Raw genomic sequence first — 13,478 nt, forward strand, 5'->3', positions numbered from 1 at the left:
GAGCCTAGAATATGGGGTTCAGACTCCAGTGTTTAGAATGCATTCTTTGATTTATTAATGTAGCATTTGACTAATATTCATTGCTCAATGTAGACATAGATACACCTTGTTCATTCACAGATTACACAATATTAGTTGGCTTACACATCTGAAACCTTACAGCATCAACTGGCTTGTTCTTTTTCCCACACTCAAGCCCAAACTAGCATCACTGTTTGTAAGCAATTGCTTTTGTTATATTAAAGTAAAGAACAGAGGTTGCTGTGGAAATAGACTCTGTGCAACCTCTGCTACTTAGTGTGAGTGGGTAACAGCTGCTCCATAGCCTTGTTTTGCAAGCTGCTAGGTCCACGGAGAGCTGAACATGTCATTTCAGTTTGTGTGGCCCTGGCACGGCAGGCATAATGTGTACATGTACACTACTTGACACTGATTTGGTGGAGGGTGGGAGGGGTAGTGGCAGCTGTTCGTGAATGCGCCTTTCATTGTGGGAAAAGGAAGAGCCTTCCTAGCCACTTCCAAGAGGACTGTAGTAAATACTAACTGATTAAACCACAGTCCTTTACAACCACTTCCGAGTGGCTACTGATCTCTCTGAATGCTTCGTCCATAGGATCATTAGTACCAGCAAAGGGAATTTCCTTCTTTCCATTAAGCATTGTTTAAGTGCCCATTTCAGAATATTAACCCAACTTTTATACAAATGCTCATCTTCTGTAGAGTCTAATCAGTACATAAGGCTCGCCATTGGCAAAATGTCCCTGATATTGTGTCAGTTCTCTGGCTTTTCTTAAAGCCACACTCTCCCATAGGTGGAAGCGGCTTGGAAGTAACATGACTCCAAGCAGACATTCCCATTATCCAATGAGACAAATGGACAAAGCCATGCTGCCGGGCTTTACACAAGTAAACTATTCCCCAACCTATATGGGATGGGGTGAGATGGTTTCTCAGAATACGTGTCAGTCCTCACTCACTCACATGGGAACTATCTGGCCACAGTGAAAGGCCCAAATGGCCTTAAGCCACCTCACTACAGTGCACATTGTTATTTTCTATTGTCTCACAACTTTGTGAGTCATGTTCTAAAGCAGATGTTCCAGAACGTCTGTCTGATATTACACTTTCTCATTTATGTCATATATATTGTTTTGAGTATATTATTATTGGCACTTTTTTATGATATTAAATATATGTTCTATGTTAGTTACTTATGGCTATGGCTAGTTTAAAGGTGTCCGGAATTGCCATCCTTATTATGAGACAAACATATAGGTTAGTAAGTTCCATAGCTGAGAATATTTCCACATTGAGTTACCATGCTACTGGTCTAACTACATGTCATGACAATAAGGACATTTTTCCATGCACTTTTTCACCTTGTAGTGTTCACAAATGCATGCTATTCCTTGTACAATGAGAAGAGAGAAATGTTCTATCCAGAGACCAACATCTCCAAGGACATTTGGCTTCTTCCCCAGACATAGCCTGGGTATGGTACATAGGCAGTTAAAGCTCAAGCGGCAGTGAGCCTTAGTTCAGGTATGCAACATCTGTATCTCATCACTCTTCACTGCATATTTACAATTAGGGATATGCTACTGCATTACCTCCAGATAATACAGGTTTTCATGGGGAGCTGCCTAAATCTGTTTGCTTCTGTGCACTCCAGTGGCAAAAAAGAACATGGTTTATTTAGGCACAGTCAGCTAAACAAGTGATTAATTGGAATGGTGCCAGTTGGGCTATAGTGCTAGCCACATATCTATGCATATGTGCACACCCATGCCTTGATTTGGATATGGGGCCCGATTTAAATCTTATCAGTAAGGATACTCCATTGCAACATGAAGTCCACCTGCCAAATGTATTTACGGGTGGACCTTAGGGTTAATCACAGCGGAGACTACTCCATCTCTGCTCTGACTAACCTTCTTCTACGGGCCTGTGGAGTAAGGGTTGTCAGAGTTTGACCTGTCAACCCACTCACCTAATGTAGATGGGTGGAATGACAGGTCAATTGTCACGGCTCATCACCAACAGAAAACCCCTGGCAGTAGTGAAAACTGTTAAATGCTTCCATGCCAACAGGAGCATTGCTTTTTTGTTTTCAAAAAGAAAATCTTGTTAGAAAAATACATCACTGTACTAAATTGATTCTACCCATTTAGTCCCCCATGATTTTTTCACATATGACAACTTGGTTTTTGAACATTTAATATAAGGAACTCACTACTGAGTGTCACTCAATTTAAATTCCCAGTAAATGGACTATGAGTGCTATCCACTAGTGTGCGCCTTTTAGGATGAGGCTGCTACTGCACAGCCATGGTAAAAGGCTTGGAGCTGGTTACATGGAAGAGGTGAGCACATATATGTGCGTGCTGCATGTGTGAGACTACCGTCTTGCGCACCCATGTATCTGTGAACAGTTAACCTGTTGCAGAAGGAACTCTTCAAATATTGGTTTTGAGCTGGGCTAAGCCTCATAATGTGAGAAGACATTCATAGTGTGGGTCTGCGGTTCCTACTGAAAGTCTGTGGTGCTTACAATGTAATACACATAGGTTCAGACTACATTAAGGCATAGTTTTGCCCCACATAGGACTAGAAGCTACAGCGAGGTACCAATCTTGGGATAAACGTGCACCCCAAGTGTTAATTTACAGTCCTTAAAACCTATCCACACAGTACATGCCTTTTTGTCATGTTTAATAGTACATCTTTATTATTTAAATATAATATATTTAGTTTATATTGAATTTTAAAAATAATGTAATAAAAATAGTAAAATTATTTTTGAATTTTATTTTTCTAATAATGTTATTGGTTTTTATTCTTTTGATGAAATAGGTTAGGGAATCTATGACAATTAAATAACAAATAGGCACCATTTTGATGTGTAGCATTATTTACAAATAATTAAATTACATTATTTAAAATTGTTTAAATATAAATAAATTTATACGTTCTATTTTTTGTGTTTATATTATGTACATTAATTTTACATTAATTTATATTTGTTTATATTTTTAACTATTCTAAACATTTGAATTTAATGTAACGTTATTTCCTAAGAGGTTTTTTTTAAGTACCTATCTCTATTATTTTCTATGGGAAGTTGTTGCAGTACCTGTGTTTGGGCATGTGTAATGCAGGATTTAGTACAAAAGTGCAAGATATTACAAAAGTGCAGTTTGTGAATATGGAAAACTATTAAATGTCCACAAAAGGGCAAACATACTCAAAAGGGCAGTTTATTAATAAGGCCCGAGGTGTTTTTTGCAGTGGCTATTAAGCTCGATTACCCCGTACGTACAGCAGCATTTAGCTTTTTATCTATTTGGAAGGACTTTGTCATATATTCTGTGATATATCTGTTCCCAGTGACTTCAACAGTCACATTTAAATACCTAATCTTTGTTGTACATTTCACATCAAAGTGTGCATAGATCATAAATTAGTTGAAAATGTCCCAAAGCAGTTCTTAGATCTCTGTAAACTATGGAACACTCTTCAGAGATTTGCAGTCATAATATACTTCAAAGAACGTTCAAAGAAATAAATATCATTTTTGACTAGTTGAGCTGTACCACGCTTAAGTTCATTTTATGGCATACAACACTTAACATGATGTTTCAATTTTTGATTGGCATCACATATTTTTTTCTTTCCTTTAATATTTGACTCTAAAAAGAGCATTGGTTAGAGTAGCTTAATAGCAAGGCTGTAATCGTAAGACAACAAACAGGTATGATAATGAATTAATGCATTGGTTGTGGAAACCTTTATATAACGTGCTGGTCACAGGCTCAAATCCTTAAGGGGAAAAGGCACACTTAAAAAGGATAAAAACGAGTTGGATATCTGTGACATCTGTCATTTACATAACCACAATCTCACAAAAAATGGTGATATGGTAGTTGTGTTCTTTTCTTCTACTTTACATGGCTATTTGATAATAAAGTTAATTCAGTTTCACAAAGTTAATGAAGGATGCTAGTTAGATATCCATCACTTATGTAATTACAAATAAACATGGTCAAAAGATGTGTACTGAAAATAAAGTAGTGCCTTAAAATATACGGCCTTAGTCAAAGGTAAAAATATATGCATAATCATCACATGCATGAGAAATTGGATACTCAAAGACAAAAAAAGCATTTCAAATATAGTGATGCTTTATGAAGACAATCAAGATTTCCAGTAAATTCTCTGAAAAAAGATGTGCACAAACAATATATAAATAATTGTAGAAGCACAAGAAAAGAATAATATTTTAACAAAAAAAAGGCTTAGAGTACTACAGAAAGAATAATGAATGGATGCTGAATTAGAGAATAGGGGGAGGCCATGGGTGAAGGGAAAAGGTCACTGAAAGCTAACACCTAGCGGCATTACCAAAACACACTACATACGGAGGTTGGGGGAAGAGGAAATGGATTGAAGGAGAAGGTAGCTAAGGGATTATGGTGACAATGGAATGTGCATCAGAATGTAAGGGAAATACTGTATAAGGTGATGGGGTGCAGGGGATATTCCCTTGAGCAGAATTGAAAATACAAAATAAGATGGATAAAATGCCCCCAAACCTCCAAATGTGTGAGCCCCAAACCCTCAAACATAGCAATGAAAATCAAAAAGAAGTCAGATTCTAATGCTTTACAATGATACCTATGCATATCAAGACAAAACTACGATGACTGTTTCAACACAACTTTTCTGCACACAACATTTTATGCATGATTTATTTATATACATTCAAAATCAATGAAGGTAGAGAAAATGAACACAGAGGCTCCGAACAGGAATCAAGGAACCACAGAATGAACAACTCAGAACCAAATGGTCACACCTTCTATCAAAATTGTCCGAATTCAAACTGGCTTTGCCATGACTTGCAACACAGAACGTTAGAGGGACACCTGCACATAGGGAACAGTAGGAGTCCAGATGTGAACTGGAGCCACACCAAGGTTTAAGTTGATTTGAAATACACTCATAATCACTGAGCCACATCTTCTCCCACCCTTTTATATTACTCTAACACTTGCCACCCTCAAGTCAACTTTACCTTTGAATATTTGCCTTGTGTAGTATTGTCCCATGGAACTTTCCACCTCACTGCTGCCCCATGTGATTTTATATGAGGAGTATGAGATAACAAGCTATTTTCACTGTACTGGGGTAGGTCGTTCCATAGGAAAGGATTGGGATATATATTAAATGTAATATTGTTATCTCCAGCTAGGAAACTGCAGCAAATTTCATTCTTGGACTTTTCAAAATATTTATTACATGCCCAATTCACTGGTGAAGTTGGATTTGTAGTACATATTTGTTGAGGTGGTGGGACAACTTTTCCCATAGAAGGACAATGGCTTGGGTGTGGGGCATGGTTTGTGTTCCTCTGGTCCCTTAGGCAGTCCAGGCTGGACCATTCCCATGAGGACTGAGACTCATTGCATATGGCTGGGTCTGAAATGGGGTGGCAAAGTGAGCTAAAGAAGGATGATGGATTCAACCCAGATCTGTGGCTGGGGTGAGTGTCTGAAAAGTTTCAGCTCTCCGTCTTTTATCTCCTTATGTTTGCTTTGTTTGCCCTAAGTTGGAAGGGTATGCCCAGCCATGGGTCCCTTGCTCACTTTGCCACTGGATTCAAGCTAGTCTGGCTGATGAGGTGATACCCCAAAACCTGCCCCGGGATGCTTGTTTCCTGTCCAGGGAAGACCTGGCTTGTCAGTTCGAGCTGGACTGTTCCCAGAGGAACAGGATAAAGACTGATTTATATATAGCTGGGTCTGAACTGGGGAGGCGAAGTGAGCTAAAGAATTATGATGGATTCATCCCAGATCTGTGACTGGGGATGAGTGTCTGAAGAGTTTCAGCTCTCTGTCCATCATCTCCTTTTGGTTGCTTTCCTCTGGCATGATGGCCATCTGGATTGTGTCCAGGAAGTTGATTAACTTCAAAGAGGCTTACCCTGTCACATGAAAATGTTAGCCGATGCCTGTCAGGACCCTTCTTTGATCCACTTTCCAGGCAACACCAATTTCAGTGGCAGATAACCTGCTGCGAGACCTGGTTTGAATTTACAATGAGGAGGGGTACCTCATTGCCCTTGGCACACCTGCAGTGTTTTTCACAGGAGCATTGAACAAGGGGAGAAGGGTACCACCATTATAGATTTGGGCAGAAAAGGGCACTGTGGGATTGTTTGTAGTGAGGCACACAGCAACTGTTGCATATGTGGGTAGGGTTACCTCTAGGCATTGGTCCCTATTGGGGCCTCCCTATTGGGGCCAGGAGTGACCTCCACCCAAAGGCAAGTGCTACACATAAATGTGGCACTCTTAGGTACCCCCTTAAGAACACTACAGGCCCTGTGAAAAACAGAAGGGCTGCACCAGCAGTTAGTTGTGACATGTGAGGGAACCTGATGGGCTGGACCTGCTCCCACTTGTAGCCAGGAGAAAGAAGTGAACTCTAAGGGTTAGTTGTCTCATCTGACTCATCATTTAAGCTATTGAGACACAACAAGTTGCAAGAAGCCCTCTAGCCTGAAGGGCAGAGCTGACCTGCCCTTGACTCTTCTAGTGGCTTCTTCTGCAGTCCAGTCGTAACCTCCTGAAGATATTCCTGAGGTCCTGGAACTCATGACTGTGTCAAAATGTACTCCTCCCAACATCCTGTGAAACGTTGGCACTTAGAAACTTTTTTTATCTCCAAAGACCTTTGGAGGACTGGGACAAACCTGCCCAGTTGATCCGACAAAGGTGCATTGGCGCTGGTCCAAAGATACATAATGCTCTCACTCTGAGCTTTTCCATAACAGCACATCTTTTTCAGGGGTTGTTGCAATGGGGGTGTCCTCCTCATTGAACCCTCTTTGGCTAGAGGTTGCAGCCTTGCCCTGCAGGAGGAATCCAAGCTCAAAAAAAGTCAAAACATGGATATATCATCACTGGGTGAGGTTGCTGACTGGATATAGATCCTCCTTTGGGGTGAATTTGAAATTTCTTGTGCTCTGAACTTTCTCGCTAAAAGTCAATGGATTCACAGGGACCTCGTCTGATAGCTATCTGGCATCATGTAGCCCTTCTCAGTCACAGCCTGCTGCCTTTCCCTGCTGAGATTGTTTTCACCTAAATTTGAGAGACTAAAAGCGAATGTAAAACTTCCAACCAGATCAAATCTGGTTTCTGTATCCAACATTAACTCGATTGCGGTTGGCCCTAAATCTTGCTTAGGTACTGGTCAATCGTAACCAGATGACCACAGGTGATGCTTAGCACCTTCTGGTTCTTTTTTATTTACAACTGTAAAAATTCACATCTCCACTTCCCCTAATCAGTGTTTTGTCATGTTGGTGTCATTTCTGTCATTGAATTACTCTTTAGCTTTATAAATTGAAGTGGGATTTTTATTGTGCTATGTTTTCAACCTAACTGCTTTTGTACTTCTAAATGGTTTACATGTTGTCTTAAGTTAAGCCTGTCTGCTCTATGTCAAAGCTACGAGGGGTTGAGCTCAGGTTTAAATTACTGAATGCTTTACTGGACCTACCAGGAAAAACTGTGCTTTTACTTGTGGTGGACTACCATCCACCCAAATTAAGAATCCATTTTCCCATATAGAGTATATGGATAATGAAACTTGGTATTGACCAAAGCTTGATTTACTGCTGCATGATTCATATGAATGAAAGACAGAACCGTTTGCATTTTTTTGTTTGTAAAATTATTTATTTTTCTCACCAGTTCGAAAATTCATTCTCATTTCAGCATAAAAAAATGCACTCACATATTGAATGCTGATTTAATAGAACTGGTCTGCCTGACCAGAACCATGCAGATAAATTTGATGTTCATCTGCAAATCACTCAAACAGATGCTAAAACCCCTAAGCAGAGCCATGACTGGCTTTCTGCCGATATTAAATTATGAAAGAAGGTGGTAGAAAGAGCATGTTCCATGTTGTTATGTTCTATTGTATACAATACCAAAAACCTAGAAAGCGATCTCACGACCTGCCTAAAAACACACACCTACACTCTATTCCTACCAAGCAGTGCACCGTGATCCACCAATACAAAAGCAGTGGACTATCACAGGACATGTTTGACCAATGGACTTTGGTTGGTAAAGGCCACAAGATTTCGTATGTTTTGGTTCTGCTGAAAAGCTCTTTGAAGACACGTAGACATTGTAACCATTTTTACTTTTTGCCTAGACTTAGATCAAGGCTCATATATATTTTCCTGCTAGCAGTCCCTCACATTGAGTTGCTCAGAATTGGTTATATCTATTTCTCTCTAGCCTTAATTTTGTTTTTGTGTGGTTACTAACAATAGCGGCTCATTGTGGAGGTGCTGCAGGGTCCGAGGTAGTAAACTCCGGCATATGGCCGACCGGAGGTAAGTACATAAATAAATAAATAAAACACATTACATTGTATGTATTGCAACGCCTTTTGTGTTGCAACGCACACACGCAATGTAATTCGTTTTAATTATTTATTTATGTACTTACCTCTTGTCGGCTGTATGCCGGAGTTTACTACGCCCACCCTGACTCTCCTTCGCCCTGCCCACTGCCCCGCAGCACTCACACTCCGAGCTGCTACTGATTACTAATAAGTCTCTTTATTTTAAAGAACATGGTTTAAACCTAACTCTACATTCTTTAATCAATATCTGTAATGTTGTTAGATGTGTTGAAACTCTTCCAACTATTCCTTGGAGTTAACCTTTGTTTTGGACCATGATGCTGGTCAACGATAAAATTATATTTTCATATTTGGTCGAGGTGCCTATTGAGGTCCTGTTGGGTTTTGCCATAATAAAGATCTTTGGGTTCTGAAGGGAGCCTGTCAGACAAGAGTATTAGACCATTCTCAACTCTGGAAATTATCCACTCAATGCGACGCAACTATTTCAGTTTACAGAACAAGCATAAAAATATAATTTTTCAGGATCTGACACAAGTAGAGTAATGGAATGTACACCCATTATAGAATATGCATTGGAAAAGCACATCGGTCTCACTGTGCCAAAGTTGTGAGGACAACAAAATTGCCTTTGCAAATGCTTGAGCCTTTTAAAATGTGCCAACATTGGCAAAGCCATAGCAGTGTCTAGCATTGTTAAAAGTATTGACAATAAGGATTAATATGCAACATGAGATGTGTGGTCACATGATATTATGAAATGTGACTACATAATACACATTGAGTCACACAATGCGTCAGCCATTTTGAAACAACAGAAAACATTTGCTGCTATAGTTTTCCATTGCTTTTAATACTATTATCATGGCCGGACAATAACATTGGTTTTGTCAATGCTGACAGATTATCAATGCATTCAGCTCTGTCTAAGCCAATACAGTTTACCTGAATGGCATGGAGGACGAGGGGCTGGGGAGAGGAAGGAGGAGGGAGATAATAATAAAAAGGGGGAGCACACATAAACTGAGAAAAGGGTAGCAAAATATCATCCAAGCCAACACAAAGACTGCCATCTGGTGTCAAGAACCACAGGGAAGCACCTGCAGAGAGGAGCAATTAGGTAGCGTGAGGCGTGGTAAAGGAAAGCAGTCTCCCATTAAATGCTAAGCAAAAACTGAATGCAAAATTCAGCGGTAAACACACTATGCTCTAAAGGAGGGACAAAAACAGCATAGGGAAGAAAGCCATTTGCTAGGCAGCTTGGATTGACAAGAATGCCATCTAATCATGAGCAGGGGCAGACATTAAGCCCTTTAAGTACTGGAAGTACTGTATTTAATGATATACTCAACAGCAAGACCACAGAAATGGAGTCTGTAAAAGCCACCTGCACCTGTAATGCACTAAAGTTGCAACTTGCTGGCGCTCTAGAAAATTAACGCGCAAATGAATGCTAAACCAGATCATTACTTCTACTTCACTTGCACTAGTTGTTTATTTTTTCAGACATCATTTTACTAATTCTGGACAATGTTTTGAAATTCACAACAATTTAGATTTGTTTGAAAAATAATGCACTCTCTCACCCGTTGTCGTCGTTTCGTTGCCAGACTTCGATTCCAGACAGACAACCCCACTCACTGACCTCCTGAAATGGATATCTGTTAAAAATAAAAGATATTTGCATAGATCAATAATGTTCTGAAGTGTGTTTGGAAAGGCAACAAATGTTGAAATTTGAGTCTTTGTGAGACAATGAAGGACATGGTAGGAGAGACACCTGTATCCTGATTATGAGTGAGCCATGCTCACTGGCCCCTGTGCACATACACTACTTGCACAGGGATCAGAATTCTGAGTTCAATATCTCATCCTCAGTTAAATTTCAGCAGGTTAAACGTGCCAGAATTTAATAGGGAATAATAATAATACTACTGTCACATGCAGATTTTGGTGCGGTACCCACCAACATCCCTTTTGTTCCCAAAAACTCAGAACCAGGGCTATTAATGGTACCCAATAAATTCCGAACCCCAGGGTTTTTTTCTCTGCCTATCTCGGATTCAGGGCCCTACTATATTTGTGACTAGCTTTTTAGCTCCTTTGCATTTAGAAACGAAGGATTCCTACTGTAAAAACGCTGGAAGTTTTTGTAAAAAATAAAGTCACTGTTAATGGTTAACCAAACAGAATAGCTATTAAACCTTTCAAATGGGCTGTAAATCTAAAGTTCAGAAAATCAGTATTGCTAAATGCCTTGGCTCATTCGTAGAAGTCCTAATGGAACAGTGCTACAAAGAATAGATTTATGGTAATTTCAGCTTGAAAGGGCCATCAGATGAACAGTGAACCAGAAAAAAGCAAGTGCCAGCTCAGACGGTTGAGCTCCAGTAAGAACATCTTTGAATCTTGGCGACTATTCATGTGGAAAACAAGGTCTGTTCTACTCTTCATCACAAGAAACAGAATTCCTCAGACTTATAAATGTAACACAAGGTTCCACATTATAGAAAACGCACTACCAGTTTGTTGCATTCCTAGACACTGACTAACAATGAAAAGGTTTATATTAGAGACAGTTTCTTACTAAAACTCTTTTGCAAGGAATGAGACCTTTTACTACCTTGTTTCTTCCCTCCGAGTTAAGTTCACCTGTCGCCATTGCCCTTTGGAACACAAAAAAGTAATTCAAAAAATTAAAACAGACAGTGTGTTCTGCATGATGCATGAGAATTCATTAGACAACCACCGGAGTTGATCTTTACGGAAGTTATCTCCCAGCATGGAGATCGAAAGTAAAGCGATACTTTTAAAGTGCTTGCAAGTGCATCATACATCCTCCTTTAGTACATTAAAAGGTAGTTATAATAGAAGCTGTTATCACAAAACGCACCGTGTACGCAAAATGTGTTATCTTTGTATCCAGCGTTGGCTTACATTAACTCCTGGACCTTCCATTTTTTATGACAATGGAAAAGCTATACCACACAAAACTGCATATAATTAAAGTTCCTCTCAACCAGTGAAGCATCAAGCTGTCAGATGAATCTGTCATGATTTTAGTTGTACGGTTTTAGGGGCATATTATCAAGGGGTTTATCTCCGCTTGTTTGGCTTTAAAAGCCAAGAAAGCGGAGATAAAATTATCTCCCTATTACCTAGCTGTCGCTAACACCAGTTAACGACAGCTAGTAGGAGATAGCGACCATCTTGGGCCCCACTTTGCATGTCAGTAATATTTATCACTAATGACATCCAAAGTGGGCGTGCCAAGATGTTAGCGACTGAAAACAGTCGCTAACATCGCTATCTCCTATTACCAACTTTTGGAGATATTCGCGCTAAGCGCGAATATCTCCAAAAGCTAACACCTGCCCTGAGCAGTTCTTAGCCATGTTATCCAATGGGAGGTGGATAACATGGCTAAGAGCATTAGCTCGGTAATGCATGAATATCGCTGACTTTTCAGCGATATTCATGCATTGCGGCGATTTTTATCGCATTTGCGATAAACCTTGATAATACCAAGGTTTATTTGCGGTAAAAATCGCCGCAGCTCAGAGGTCGTTTTTCCAACAGAATGACATTTCAGGCAGTTCTGAAATGAGGTTACTAGGCAAACTTTAAGGAGGGGGGTAACAGAAATAACATGCAACACGTAAACCACATAGTAATAAACATGGTCTGTCATTTACATAATGCCATGTGGAACCCTAGCGCTCTTGCCAAGGTGGGCCTCGATTGGTCTCCAGTCACAATTTTGAAAACGAGCTATGCTGACAGAGTTATGTGCCTGAAATGAAGGACCATGTCACTTTAGCTCTGCAGTGTTGTAGTGGGGATCATTCAAACTTTTTAGCATGCAAGTATTGCTGAAATACCCATATTGGGTATGGTACAATGAAAATGCATATTGGGTACAATTAGAATTTATACTGGGTATGGTAAAATGAAAGTTTATATTGGGTACAATGAGAATTTATATTGGGTATGGTACAATGAAAATGTATATTGGGTACAATGAGAATTTACATTGGGTACAATGAGAATTTATGTTGGGTATGGTACAATGAAAATTTATATTAGGTACAATGAGAATTTTTATTGCGTATGTTACAGTAAAAGTAAAAATTGGGTACAATGAGAATTTATTATGGGTATGGTACAATGAAAATGTATATTGGGCTGCAATGGGAATTTATATTGAGTATGGTACAATTAACATTTATACTGGGTACAATCAGAATTTATATTGGGTTTGGTAGATTGTTGCTGCTTAGCTAATGGACTGAACCACTAGTGCGATCAAGTTTCCAGTATTATATGTCTTATGCCTTATCAGATGGAAGCACATTGGTCCCGCTGCTTCCAGGTCCACATCTCTGAAAGTAACTGGTGGATATGAAACAATGATGATTGGTATCCACAAGTTGGGAGTGGGAGGCCACAGTAGAAAGGGCAAGCAAGAGGGGTGATAGTATGAGGAGCAGAGTCCCCAATAGTCAACCATTCCATTCGTTTTCAACAAAACCGGTTCCCAAACACATTGTCAACAAAGACAAATGAGATAATACAGCTGTTCTGGCTTATCTAATTTGTCAGAAAGCAGCTGCATTTTAAGCTAGTCCATGGGGCTAAGTCACATCTGCAGAGGTCTGGATTTATCCATCAGACATTGCTGTATAGTTCTACAAACATGAGCCAGCTGGTTAATACATTCGGAGGTGATATCTTTTTCGCATATTTGGTCGGGTGTTAGAGACATCATAAAAGGTAATGGGCTGACTGCATTACGTGTCACATAACGGTCACAGGTCTCTGTGCTAAGAGATATAGCTGCGTGGTCAAAGGCGTTTGTTTCAAACCCCTTCTCTAAACTGCAGGTCACAAATTACAATCCAGTGGGTTACAAACTGGCTGCAAGAAGCTGCAGGAAACCTTGAAAGGCATGAGATTGAAATTTTAGCACAATCTTTTGTTATATTGCAGTTAATAAAATTGGTTCTGATGGGTAGTAAAAAACATTATAA

At 39.6% G+C, this 13,478-nt stretch overlaps 1 long non-coding RNA gene across 1 annotated transcript in view; it reads right to left on the minus strand.

Moving 5' to 3' along the window:
• The window catches only part of LOC147747295 (uncharacterized), a 1,579,242-nt gene that overhangs the window by 395,003 nt on the left and 1,170,761 nt on the right, over window positions 1-13,478 (minus strand). The window contains exon 4 of the long non-coding RNA XR_015307534.1: window positions 10,035-10,109. This is a non-coding gene — a long non-coding RNA (uncharacterized LOC147747295). The remainder of the gene's footprint in view (window positions 1-10,034; window positions 10,110-13,478) is intronic.

The sequence above is a fragment of the Lissotriton vulgaris genome, chromosome 1_1 (assembly GCF_964263255.1).
Source record: "Lissotriton vulgaris chromosome 1_1, aLisVul1.2, whole genome shotgun sequence".
NCBI lineage: Eukaryota > Metazoa > Chordata > Amphibia > Caudata > Salamandridae > Lissotriton > Lissotriton vulgaris.